The sequence below is a fragment of the Carassius auratus genome, chromosome 7 (assembly GCF_003368295.1).
Source record: "Carassius auratus strain Wakin chromosome 7, ASM336829v1, whole genome shotgun sequence".
Taxonomy (NCBI): domain Eukaryota; kingdom Metazoa; phylum Chordata; class Actinopteri; order Cypriniformes; family Cyprinidae; genus Carassius; species Carassius auratus.
Genome location: NC_039249.1, coordinates 14,702,661 through 14,717,781, shown reverse-complemented (window position 1 = coordinate 14,717,781; position 15,121 = coordinate 14,702,661).

Sequence of the window (15,121 nt, the reverse complement as noted above, 5' to 3'; positions counted from 1 at the left end):
ATGATTCTGGCGAACATGAGGGATATGGAATTTTGTTTTCTGGTAGATGCTAATATTCCATTTAGTTTCCAGTGACGTGGGCCAAATATGTTGCATGTGTAACAGGACTGCAGCTCTCAGATAAGCCTTGTTGTTTTATGGAGAAATTCAAAACAATGGATGCACTATTACTTTTTCCCCGAAGCCCTCATAAAAAAAAAAAAAAAAACAAACAAACAAAAAAAAACCGAATATACTGTATATTAAGTCATTTACAATCTGAAAGTTATATATTTTGCCTCCCGGAAAACTGTATATACATACAATTTTAAGTACTAAAGATAACAAACTTTTATGCTCCAGGGGTTAATTTATATTAATACAAATGATGATGATGACGATGATGATCAATAATAATAAGTAGAAGAATAATTGTTATTATAATAATTAAATATTTAATTATTAATATTAATTTTTGTAACAGAATCTGTTCTTATTATCTTATTATTATTGAAATTTATTGTTATCAATTTAAAAAAAACTATGTTGTGCATTTTTCTAGTTTGTGGATTTTTTAAAACTATACAAACAGAGTAACAACATTATTAAATTGTTCTTATTTAGGACACATAATATGCCAGCTATGAAATTAGCCTCTGTGTTGCTCTAGCTTTAATTAATATTGTATAGTTCATTGCAGTGATTCAGATAAGCTTGAGAGCCTTAGCATTATAGGTAATCTGATTGTTGAAAATGAGCAGCTAATGCAGGGATGATGGGTGTTCAGAAGAAAACACTCTGACTGGGTCAGCACATGCTGTGGCCGCTGCACACTGAGGAATTTACAGTAATAGCAACTGTGGCCACCGAGGGTGCTTTTAATTGCCCACCATTCCTTTCTGCCATGATTCTGTTCCGCTCTCTTGGGCAAAGATTGGTGGTGATGTTCAACTGTGTTTCCTGTTTACTCCCTCAAACACCAAAACTTTTGTGACTTCAGACAGCCATCCCTGGCACAAAGTTCTTAAACCTCCTCCTGCGGACCATGCACAGCCCTGTTCATTGATGGCCTGAAATACTTTGATCACAAAACAAGCAGTAAATACTGTAGGTGTTTGAGGCACTAAAGTAAACCAAAAAGTTTTTTTTTTTTTCTCGCTATTTTTAATTGTTCGAAAAAACTACTTTTTCAAACTCATTCTAGATGGTTTGTCTGATTCTCACAAAAATTGAGTCAGATCATGTTCAGTCATTTTTTTCTGTTCTCATATATAAAAATGTCTATAACTCACAAACAAAATGAGACCAAATTTGACACACATATGAATGGGAACACTCTAAAGACACATAAAACAATTTTGGTGGGATTTTGCATCTTGGTGGCCCTATAATTGAACAAAACATGAAATTGCCATTGACTTCTATAGATAAGATTATGATATAAAATGCTATATTTTACGAATGCATTGGTGTACCATTACAAAACTTTGTTTGTACCATCAAGACCATGACTTGAAGGTATTAAAATTGTTTTAAGAAATTGCCACCTTATGGTCAAAAGTTATAATGAAATGTAAAATAAATACTAATAGCTTTCTGTGAATTTTGTCTATTGTAATGAGACTGGTATAAATAGATTCCTTGGGTCATGCTGAGAGTGATACCAATGTTGATATAGCCAGCCAAACTTCCTGTCCGCCATTTTGATTATCTTTAAAAGCCTACTCCTCCTAGACCGTAGGTCCAATTTTCACCAAAATCAAATCATATCATCTTCCAACCTTGCTGACAAAAATGTATGGATTTTCTGTTGATAGACAATACTGTTTCACATACCACACAGCAACGAATTTGAGGCATGATGCCAAAATGAAACTTGAGGCTGTATCTCTGCAATGCTTTAGCATATTGACAACAAATTTTGTGTGTGCCATTGTCATGTCACACAAAACACACCATATCAATTTGGTGTCCACCTATTGGTCAAATGTGATAAGCCAATAAATCATATTACTACAGTTTGTATTTGTGATTTTTTTTGCCATTTCAATTACAACCAAACTAGAATTTATTTTATTACTCATTGTTGCATTTGGTCTGATGCTCCATGTCATGCTTAGCTCTTCAATTTGCCTCTGGAGTGCTTGGCAACTCCAGATATTTATTATTATTATTATTTTTATTTTTTTTGATGAAATCCAAAAGCTTTCTGACTCTCCAGAGGTTGCAAGAGTCCTACCAAGTACTTCAAGCCCCAGAACGATACCGATATCATCAACAAATTAATAAATGTAACATGGATTCAACCATAATTTATAAAGCAACGAAAAACTTTTTTGTGTGCAAAAAAGAAAAAAGTTATAAAAAAAATTTCCTCCCCCAAGTCTCCCCCAAAAATATCTTAATTTGTGCTTTATATAACAAATGTCTATAATACATTTTGGCCGAACAATCCCTTTAAAGGGGGGGTGAAATGCTCGTTTTCACTCAATATCATGTTAATCTTGAGTACCTATAGAGTAGTACTGCATCCTTCATAACTCCAAAAAGTATTTAGTTTTATTATATTCATAAGAGAAAGATAGTCATACCGATTTTTCCCGGAAAAACACGAGCGCCTGGAGGCGTGACGTGTGGGCGGAGCTAAAGAATCACGAGCGCCAGTTGCGTTGAGAGCGTTTGGAAGCTGTGACAGCTGAAACTGAACGAGAGCAGCAGCAGCAGGGACTCGCTCCAAGCGGGGCTCGAACCCGGGTCTCCGATGGGAGGCGGACGCACTAACAAGGAGGCAGAGATATTTTAAGCAGTTTTACTCACCGCCTGTGGTTCCAACACACAATCGTGACCCTTTTTCGTTGGGATTGCATCATCCTTAAGAAATAAACGATACGCAAATCCGTTGTCAAACTGGGCCTTGTTTGTAAAACAATTATTTTAGAAATGCAGGGAACAAACCAAACGCGCGCTCTTCCGGCAGAAGTGCCCTCAGGACCCATATAAAGAAATTCCATACTCGAAAAAAACTTTCCGAAACTTGTGACAAACCGGAAGGAGTATTTTTGGTACAGAAATACTCCTTCAAACGTACAACTTAATTTTTGAAACTTTGTCCATGTTTAGCATGGGAATCCAACTCTTTAACAGTGTAAAAAACTCAGTATGCATGAAATAGCATTTCACCCCCCCTTTAAATTTAGTTGTGCTTTTGTAGTTTGATATTATTTTTTTAATGTCTATATAGGTTTTATTATGATTTTGATTAGTTTTTATTTAGTTTTAGCTATTTTAGTAGTTCAACTAAACAAAAGTGAAAAAAATAAAAAATAAATCTTAGCTCCTGAAATAAAATATAAAAGCTTTTTTTTTTAGATTATTTTAATTCAATTTTGTTTTAGTGTACATTTTGGAAACATACAGAAATTTTTCCAACATAACAGTAGATACATTTTACATTTTTATTATTAAAATACATTTGCATATTTGAAAATGGGCTCTCACAAAGTTTAAATATCTGCTGGAAAAAAGCTTGGTTATACTAGGATATTTCTCTATCCATACAGGAAGCAAACCTTGGGTTCTGGTGAGCATAGGAGAGCAGTGCAGAAGCAGAGATTACACAAGTTAAAAGCAAAGACAGAAGACTTTTCACAACAAAGATGTGCGTTCTGATTGATAACATCAAAAACCATGTATTGCTGTGGGAATTTTCCTATCTCAAGGACTCCCTGGTGTGTAAGTAATTGGCAGCTGTAAACTGGTAGAAAAAAAATAGGATCAAGAGACCCAGAGAATTGTTATATCTTGATGTTCAAAAGTGAGGCACCCATGTATGCTCATACACACACAGGCCTAAATGAAGTTGTGAACATTGAGGTGGGTGTTTTTGTTACATGGTTAATGGAGAAGCACACTCAATCAAACTTGTTTTTCTGCCCTAATAAAACACGATAGCACAAAAGCACACTTGTCATCAAAAAGATTCCCACTGAGGCTTAAAAAGGAGACATGAAGAGAGGCTGGCACTGAGTACAGACTTTGTGGACTAAACCAAAATCTACGACTAATTGGACTCTCATAACATTGGACTATATATAACATTCTAGGAGCAATGCTGCATTCAGTTAGTTATTTGAAGAAAAGATGCTCAAATATTTTTTCTAGTTGTCATATTGTGATTACCACATACTACAGTTACCACAGTAGGTAGCCCAGACAAATATCTTAACTTACAGTAAGACATACAGTAATAAACAATGGAAATTATGCACCGTCACTGTGCACCAGGGTATCTGAATTTGACAGTAAAGCCATGGGTTATAGTCTTTATTATTTTATTTATTTCTTTTTTAAAGATTGCAATCATCTGTCCGAGAATGCCTGGACATAAATCACTTTAATACATTCAATACATATAATCTGGTTCCAAATGAAATTTTGAGTCTCCAGCTAAAGGAGATACACAGTGGCACTCATAAGAACTTCATCTTGGGGTGTACAAAAACAAACTTTCTGTCTGACCAGTCTTCCCTAATTACTTCAGAAGTCAAATGGTGTATTAAATTAGCAAAATATTGAACTGCTACACATGGGATTGGGTAATGATCTTTATATCTACTTTCCTATCTTCTCATATTTTATTAAAAGAAGGGTCCAAAATGAACACTCTCCACAAGTGCAAAATATAAGAAAAAATGACTTGGTCAAATAAATAAAACTTAGTTGGATGGTAACTTCATCAGAAATTGCAACATATTCTAATATATTATTTCAAATGAACTTTTAGGAAAAAATACTCTGTTGCTCTCTAATATGATATGCGTGATTAAAAAATAAAATAATAAAAAATCTGTCGCAACTTTCATATCTTCTAATTCTAACAAAAACCTGCACTTTCTTGGACCACAAACAGTAGCTCTTTCTAAAGCTTACTCAAAACATTTAATGCAAACATTTTGTTCTTGCTAATCAAAATGCTTTTCTTGTTATCCCTGTGCTAAATTGCATAATGCAGTGGTTCTCAGGCTTGAGGAGTTGAAGGCTCAACTTCAGCAACACAATAATCGAAGGCCCCTTATACCGGTTAAGTATTTCTGTAGTATTTCTTTTTCACTAACAGAAATGGGAGTGTTGATATAGAAAAACAGTTAGTTACAATTCATTTTGTGATTCGGTAATTCAAGATTCTGATTGAGGTATGTTAATAAAAAACAACTTACTGAGGGGAAAAAGCCAATTCAGTTTACAGCTCTTTACAACCCTGAGATTTTATATATAATTAAATTAATATTACCCTGTGGCCCCTTGAAAGTTTGCTGAAGCCCTGATCCACTGCAATGATACTTTATCAGACTGTTTTGAGCAGTATGTTAAGTTACTGGAATAACTGCAAACTGAAAACACAAAGAAGAGCAATATTTCAATTATGGAATTTATAGCTTTAGTTATACAAAATGGTATGCAAAACATTAATTGATGTAATAGCTGTACATTAAATCAGAAAGCCATTCATGAAGACGTTGTGGTAGTTCAGACTGGTCCAAAGGCAACAATCAAACATTCCTATCAGCTGTTTATTCTGATAACATGTTCTATCTTGGTCTGTCCAGTGGGGTTTTTATATTGCTTCAAAACTGCCTCACAAATGCAGAAGGAAATCTGCCAGGTTACAGCACTATGAGAGTACAATGTCTAGTCATTCTTACACCAGACCAGTGTTTGGCATGGAAGCACACTTGCTGTTCGTCAGTGAATGTCAGAAGCTACAAAACTGCATAGATTTGTTTAAAACTACATAACGCGCATGCTTCCGGTACGGATGTCTTATCTGCTGTGAGGGCCTGTTGACAGATATTAAGTGTCAAGGACATGTCATCACTGCTTTTGTTTTAGTGTGTTACTACTGTATCCCAAGTTGTATTACAAATTGGGGGAAAATTGGCATTGAAATGTTTTTGTACCCAGGAGTGCATGACATTGACTTTTAGAGCTTGTACTGAGGTGGAACTCAAGAGGAAATGAGATATAAACAGTATTTTTCCCAAGGTTATTGCGGGCAACTGCCATCAGGCATGACATGTGTATCTCACGTAAGCAAGTACACGCGAGTAAGTAACAAAACTGGTGAAAATTCATTCGGTCAAGAATGTTTATGAACTGTCAATTTATCTATTAACAACACACTTTCCAACACTAACAAAAACTGTCACTATCTTGCAGTTTCATCTCAGTAAAAGTCAATAGATCACGGTACAAGTCAAGGCCACTGGAAGTGAATTAAACTAAACACATAAAGTCAATTGTATTTATAAGATACTCTTTCCATTGTTATACTTTAAGAAGAGACAAACACTGTTCAAAGAACTTACAGACGTATATTCTTGTTCCAAACCTGAGACACATTTGACCCAGGAAGCCTTCAGGAGCAAAAACAAACAGCGAGACTGACAGCATTTAGGGTGTTCCCCAATTAACAGAGATATCCTCCAAAACCTGTGTGAATGTGCTGCAAAAATCAAGTCAGTTTAAAGGGGAAGCATCAACTTGTCAATACACTTAGAATAAAAGTTTTATAAATACTGTAAATATTCTTATTAATTGTAAACTAAAATGAAATAGGCCACTATGTCACCATCTCCTCAGGTTTGAAAGGTTGTGTAATGTCTCCTCTGACTGTCCAGCATGGTTATGCATTTAGGAGTAACAGCAAAGAGGCTTTCAAAGTAAACTAATTATAGCACAGAGTAAACTGGACAGCAGTAATTATAGATTTGCTGATTTCCAAATTATGCAATGGGAAATGAGTGCTTTTTTGAAAGACACAATTCAATGGTTCATTTGGGGGCACTTCATTGTTTATTTAACTTGAGTTCACTTACATGAACAAAGCCAGTTTTAAACTTAAATGTTCACTAACTACGTTCTTGCAGCCAGAATCAGAATTAAACCAGTATTTTATTGTTTTTAAAGGAACACTCATAATACATTCATAAACCTCACAATAAGCTCATTTTTCAGAGTACCATCTACCATATTCGAATCCGTTCAGCTGATCTCCGGGTCTAGTTGTATACTTTTAGCTTAGCTTAGCATAGATCATTGAATCTGATTAGACCGTTAACATCTCGCGCAATATTGATGATATTACGCAGCGCCTGAAAATAGACTATTTTCAGGCGCTGCGTAATATCAATGCACCTACTGAACCCATGGTACCATAGCAAAGTTCCATGATTATTACGCTGGAATGAGAGTATAGTTCCTAACCATATCGGTCTAGAAAATCACATCTTTTCAGTTTCCATCGGTCTTTCCGTTGGTGTAGTATACGATGATTACTACACAAGAGTCAAGTTTTCAATAGGAAAAATACAGAAGCTTTTTGGTAATTTTTGAGTGAGATGCTAACAGTCTAATCAGATTCAATGATCCAGCTAAGCTAAAGCTAAAAGTGCTACCCAACACCCAAAGATCGGCTGAATGGATTTGAAAATGGTAAAACCCAAAACTGTTTAACTCTAGGGGAGTTGGAAAATATGCATTTTTTTTTTTAAAGTGCAGTGTTCCTTTAAGATATTCTTTCTACATTGTCTTAATAAACCATCAAAAGGTGAGTCTCAGTTTTTGCCTTTAAACATGGTCTTAAATGTTAATACTCTGAAATGCTCGTTGTTTGATTGCAGAAAAAAAAGAAACATTCATTTCTTATACACTTTCTCATGATCTCTACATTTTATCTCTTTTATTTCTTCTCTGTGTTTTTATATCTTTCTCAGAACCAGTTTCCTTTGATTCACTTGAAAGATGGTGGGAATGTACCAAGTCCATCACTGGCATCTGAGGAACAATCAATCCAAAATTATGGTCTTTTTTCTTAAGAGATTTGAACAAAGTGGTATGGCAATCACTTCTTTGTTATCAGATGTCTAAATCACACTGCATGTCATTACATAATCATCTTCAAACATCAGCAAATGTATGCGACATCACATGGATTATATCCCCATGCGACAAATCCATCAACATTAAAGGAAAACAAACTGGCTGGAGTCTGGATGTCAGGGACCTCAGTGGCGATGGACTGGTTCAGATGATATCTTCAGCCCTTCAGGCTAAGGGTGCAAACAGAGACACAAAACAGAGAAATCAAAGAAAATTATTTTTCTGTGCTTATGTAATCACTTATGAAAGTGATTCATTGCATTTCTTCCCACTCTACATACTGCACCTGCATATGTGTTTTTTCTTGAATTTTTCTGTCTTTGTCCAGACTTGTCTAGGCTGCTTTAGTTTTGTTGTAGACCACAAGAGAAGGAAGTTACTCTATTATCCTACAGTATCTGTACTACAGGGTAGAGTCGCTCTCTTTGGTCCTATTTACACCTGGTATGAACATTTCGCTTCAGCCGGCACTGCAACTTCTGGTGCAACTTCTGGTGCCCCTTTACCTTGCATTAGAAAGCTAGAAGAAAAAAAAAAGCTGCCTGATGGTAGGAACCATTTTTGATATTTTGGATGAAAACCTGGAGGCTTGAGACTGTTCCATAGTCTGCCAAGTAACATTTTTTTTTTAAGTGAGTAAAACTAAAATAATAACTTTATTCAAAAATTTATTTTTCAACGGTCTCCTCTGTGTCATTTCTAATCACTGTGCTGCATATGGTGTCCTCCACACCACAAGGATGTGCTGTTTCTATTTTTTTAGCTTTGATTTGAAATAAATGCATCATTGTGGCGCGGAAGACACAGAAGAGCATGCGTAGTACGGTGATATGGAGTGACACAGGTTTTCATCCAAAATATCTTAAATTGTGTTCCAAAGATGAACTAAACTTTTACAGGTTTGGAATGACATGGGGGTAACTAATTAATGACAAAATTTTCATTTTAGGGTGGAGTATCCCTTGAAAACTTATGGGTCTGTCACTTGATGAATGAACAACTCAAAAAACCCGAAGACTCATGAGATGAACTAATAATTTCTTTTTCTGGCTCAGACTGCATTGAATGAAACAGGTGAACTACTAGACTAATTCCAGTACGGAACCTATAGAATTTTGCTCATGCGCTACTGAACCAATCACTCCCCAAGATGACTCGTTCTTCTGGAGTCACATTAAAGATTCGTTCGAAATGAACGAATCGTTCAAGAACGACCAATCACTACACAATGCAACACCATTATGACGCCATCGCAGATCGCATTGAATTTATTCACAACCCAAACAACTCTATAATATATTAATTATTTTTTTAATGTATATAACAGGCCAAACATACCTATATACGTACAGAATATAAACTTTCGGTTTCATCGGGCACATGCTCCTGGCCCAAAGTTAAGTGTGTTTGTGTTTGTTTATTGGTCTGACTAGTGGTGCCGGCTACAAATGCAGTTGCAAGTGAGCAATAAAGTTGTATTCAGGGTTGTTGTGCTGTGGAATGTGTTTTCCATACATTTATTTATTTGTGGCGACCCACCACAATATAAAAACAGACCAATTTTCCAAAAGGCTTTGTTAAATAAACATAAGCACGTCCGGCACATTGAAAATCAAAACGAGGCATGAGTGTTTTTATATCACTGTATTTCTGAAGGAAATTTTATGTCATTTACATTTGATCTTGCATGTTATGCCTGGGCTTGTAAGCAAGCACTGCTTTGTGTACAGCCGTTACCAGGGAAAGCTCTGTTTCTCCCTTTCTTTAAAGCACCACCTGATGGCAGAGAATGAATTTGCATTATTAATAAGTCCGTCCACAACATATTTAGCCTGTTATCAAATATAATCTACTCTAGAGGGACATAGCTGTTGTCATTGATTTTGAAAGTCTACTGGAAAGTAAAGTTAGGACCACAAAAACACTCATGCAGTAACGTTTGTTTATGTTGTTGCCATTAAAAGCGTCTGTGTACAGAATACTGCACCAGTACAAGGGGAAAATTGTGAACAATAAATGATCAAGGGCATAGGACGTTTCAGTTCAGTCCATTGCAAGGGTTCCTCCAGAAGTGGGCACTCATGCAATATAACCAATGACTTACATTCAAGTAAACGAGACGTAGTGAAGTTTGCGAGTGAAGGGCATAAAAAAAATGCCTGGAACGCAGCCTTACAGTGCTTGGACATTGCACATCAGTTGTATGGTTAATGGAATTGAATGAGTGCACTCGATAATGCCCATGGTTGTGGAGACCACTGCAGATGGATGCCCTCTCAAATAGTGCACTTAAGCAAGCAAAAGACTAGATGGAACTTCATCAGTATGACATCATAGCTCATCACAGGTACTGCTTTAAAATAATTGACAAAAATCTGCTGCCAATATCATGATGCTTGTGCTTAGATTGAAATCAAGGATGCCTGTGTAGATAGGGTGCTGTTGATATTTTTCACGCATTCTTTAATGGCCATGTTGCCCACATGTGATTGGATCAACCGAGACCAATCATAATACCAAGTGTAAACATGACCTTTGTGTTAGTAACCTACTTTTCTCTCTATTCCCAGAAGTATTATTTAAAAAAAAAAGTAATATTACCCAAAAGTTGTAATTTTAACACAACAGACCCCTCTACACACACACATGATGTAGAATATTAAAACCTCTGAGAGACCCTAGTCCTCTTTAGTGCTTTATTTTAAGTAAGTTTTATTTCTGGAAGGTTATTAAAGACACTAAGACTCTTATTAGACAATGCTGGTCTGTAAGTCTGCTCGAAGGGGAACTCTAGGTGACAGATTTATTTTGGTTTTATTTGGCTCTCTGTATAAAAAAAAAAAAATCCTGAAGGGACTTTTCCTGAAGGTGCAATTAAAAAGTCATTTTTTAACTTATTTTAGAAATGTTAAAAAGCTGAGGGACTTGGGGAAATGAGGCTGAAACTTAATGGGAAGACTGCAAGTCGCTCAGGTGACTGGGTGAAAAAGGAATTGGATAAATAGAATATGTTTTTCTCACTTTTGTAGGAGTGCAAGGGCCTCACACTTGCTTGGCCGAGCATGTCCTTTTGGCCAGACAGTTCTTCACTGTCAGATCAACATGCAGTACCACAGATTACAGTCTCTGGAGCCCTCTGTACTTCCTGGGAGTCTGCACTTCATAAAATTAGCCTCAAAAAATCTATTGAATTAGGTCCAGTGGGATACAGAATTTAAGATGTTATGTAAAAATTATAAGAAATATAATTTTATCTATCATTATGCATTTAGGATTGTGTCACACTTGATGTGCTTTTAAGGTACAGTAAGCACCACTGAGTAATCATTGCCTTCTTGTGGTTGCTGGAGGAAGTAAACAATGTTTAACTGCTGACTTTATTAGAAGAACATCAGTGACATCTACAGTGCAATAGTTAAAATTGAACTTCAAACGATCTTTGAGAATAGATTTAAATATAGCTATAATACATATTATTAATACACAAGTATTATTAGCAGTTAATTCTCTTCATACTCAAAAACAATATTTCACTCTGTATGCTACAGTGATATCACTGCATTACTGAAGGACTGTGAGAATGACAACAACACATTTCGTAAGAGTGAAGCTGTTTTAGAAAGTTTTAGCAGTTATGCGCTTGGACGGAAACCCTGGAGCAACATATACCACATTCAGCAACTCTGTTTTTTGAACTACTGGAACTAGAAGCTGTAGTAACTAATAGTAGCAGTGTTGTGGAAAAATTATTTTACGATTTTATGAATATAGACGGGGCCCAATCTGAGATGCCTGCTCTACTGAGACCTTATAACTTATTAAATGCAACTGAAAATACTACAAATAGGCTACCTTTATATTGTAAATATAAAAACATCAAAATAATAATAATAATAATAATTAAAAACCTCTGCTTAATAAATATCAATGTCATTTTGTACTGTATGTCAACCTTTCTCTGATTATTTTCAATGAAATTACATGGTAGTCGAGATATTAAAATGTACAAACGGCCACACAATATTGTAACCCAGGGATCCACAGCCCAGACATTTTTTTGGCCTGCCTAATTTTAAATAATGTGGCATGAAAATTGAAACGCAGCATCAGAAAACGACATTAACCATTGAATCTACATCGGACTCAACAAAATATTATAGAACTTTTTATAATCAATAGTGATGCTGTCTACACTACAGAAAACTGCTGACTCATTCTATTTGTGACGTGTTGACACAAAGTTAAAATTATTTGCAATGCTTTTTCGCGTCCAGTGTAGATACGACGTGACAGCAAAAATATGGCAAGTGTGAAGTAAAGAAAAGTGGACACAGAAAATAGATTATTCAAATGAGAGAGTGAGTGAGTGATACCAACTTTGTTATGGATGTTGGTTTGGAGTTCACAATTTTAATGTAAGTTTGCTTCAGACTCATTTATTTTCAAGATCTGAGGTAAAATATATACAGGTGCTTCTCAAAGGTCTTTATTTTTTGTAATTAAATTTTTAAAAAAGCAAACGTTCCTATATTCTAGATTCATTGCACACAAACTGAAATATTGAAAGAGTTTTTGGTTTTAATTCTGATGGTTACGACTTACAGCTTAGGAAAATAAAAAATTCAGTATTTCAAAAAATATGAATATTCCATTTTAAGCTTGATTAGATTGATTAATTTTGAGTATTAATACTCAAATTGGGATGATTTGAAACATGCAACCACAATTATTGGAAGGACTATGCTTGAAAGTTGTCCAGAAGACAATCATCGACACCCTCAACAAGAAGGTCAATGCTGAAAGGGCTGGCTATTCACAGAGTGCTGTATCAAAATATATTCATAGAAAGTTGACTGGAAGGAAAAAGTGTGGTAGGAAAAGGCGCACAAGCAACAGGGATGACCACAGCCTTGGGAAGACTGTTAGGAAAAGCCAATTCAAGAACTTGGGAGAACTTCACAAGAAGTGGACTGAAGCTGGAGTCTTCAGGAAGTCAGATGGAGTCAGATGTCTTCAGGAAAAGGGCTACAACTGTCACATTCCAAGAAACCACTCCTGAACCAGAAAAAAAACATAACTTAGTAATTTTTCACCTGGGGTAAGGAGAAAAAGAACTGGATTTTTGCTCAGTGGTCCACAGTCCTCTTTTCAGTCTTTTTGTAAATCTTTTTTGATTGATTTTTGTGAAAATATAAAAAAAAAAAATAGATTTTGTTACAGTTTGATCCCCTTCAAAAAAAAGGAAGTATTAAATATAAATGCTTACAGATCTAATAATCGAATCTGCAATTAGGTAAGTGGAGAGAAGAGATTCAGACTGGAGATGAGCAGGAACAATTGATTTGCATGAAAGACAAAGAGATCCAGATTTTTTTGTTAGTTCATTTGTTTTTAATATTCAACAGGCAAAGTTCTTCTGTATCTAAATGCAAAAATGTTCATAATTTTGACTACTGGGGGGAAAAATCGTAATATTTATTTTGTGATCATCTTTTGATTATGTTAACAAAAGCAACAATAATATAATAATTTTAATAATAATAATTTTGTGTTGTATAAAGATACCATTTGTTAGCAATATGGTTTGAGGCAAAGCATAATAGTCTCCATTGAGGGTGCACAAAAACATCTGGCATAAGAGAGCACCAGATGCACAACACAGTTTTTAGCTGCCAGGTAAATGTGCAGAAAGAACCAGTGTTTAAAAGAAAGAACCTCTATTAAAAATGCATTTACATTTTACTTAAATGCATGTATGGCCTTTGTGTTATAAGCCTATCTACTTTATATTTAGATAACACTAAGAACATCATTATTTTAATTCTTATAAACGGATAAGCAGTCTGATTCTGTCTTGTGTCCTCAATTGTATTGGGTAATAATTATTCATGGCCATGTGCTTTTGTTCAGTAAATGCAACACTGGATGTCTGGCCCTGTTTTCTTTTTCAAACTGAGGCAGGTGGGATTGAACACACAGGTGGTCAACAGCTTTCAGAACTGTGTGTAACACACACAACACCCATGTGAGACCTTTTGTGAAGTGTGTGTAGATTAGAAGAATTTAAGTACAAGCTCAAAAAAAGTGTTTTTTGCTTCATCTACAAATCGCATGTTAAGGTTACAATTGCATCTATCAGGGAAAAATATTTTAATGTAGTTATAATTTAGTTATTTAATTCAAACAAGAAAGTTTTTTGCTCTAACCAGAATTAAAAACAATTTTCTTATAATCTCTCAGCAGAAGAGACTTGGTGTTGTTTCCAAACAAATGAAAATATATATTGATGTTGGCTATCACCAAAAATAACAAATGTATACCATTTCAAATACTGTATACACATTTACTGTATAGTAAATGTAATACTTTACCATCTCACCATCATCAGTCTATCTGAGATTACATGAAGAAACAGAACAAACTGAGACAGACAATATCCAGAAGAACTGTGGCAACGTATCCAAGATGCTTCAAGACTTACCTGCAAAGCTGAAAAACAATGCACAAGTGCACCTAGGACAAAAGCTGCTTTAAACACAAAGGATGGTCACACCAGACATTGACTTAATTTAGTTATTTAAGGTAATTGATAAAGAAAATCTATTTATGCCATTATTTTTGACAGCATGATAATTTTACAGCATTTTTACACAAGTGCCTAAAACTTTTTATGGATGATGAAGAGACGTTGCCACAGTTCTTTTGGATTTGGTCCATCTCATTGTGTCTTGTTTCTTTGTTATTCCAGACACACTGGATGACGATGAGATCTGATGTCTGTGTGGAGCACTGGCTTTTTTCAGACTCCTTGTGCAAACAATAAACATTATGATTAATGGCAAAATGAATGTTTGGAAATATAAACTGATAATATTTTTTTTTTTGCATTTGTCAAACTTAAATGATTCAGATCAAACAAATTGTAATATTACACAAAGAAAACTCTAGTAAATACAAAATGCAGTTTTGAAATAATGACTTCATTTATTAAGGGAAACGAGCCGTCCAAACCTGCCTTGCACTACATGGTTTGCCACACTTTGCAGCAGCGACTGAAATCAAGCATTTGCGATAACTGGCAATGAATCTTTCACATCTCTGTGGAGGAATTTTAGCCCACTCTTCTTTGCAATATTGTTTTATTTCAGCTACATTGGAGGGTTCGAGATTTTCCCAGTGTCTTTCTTATTGTTGAATCATGAAC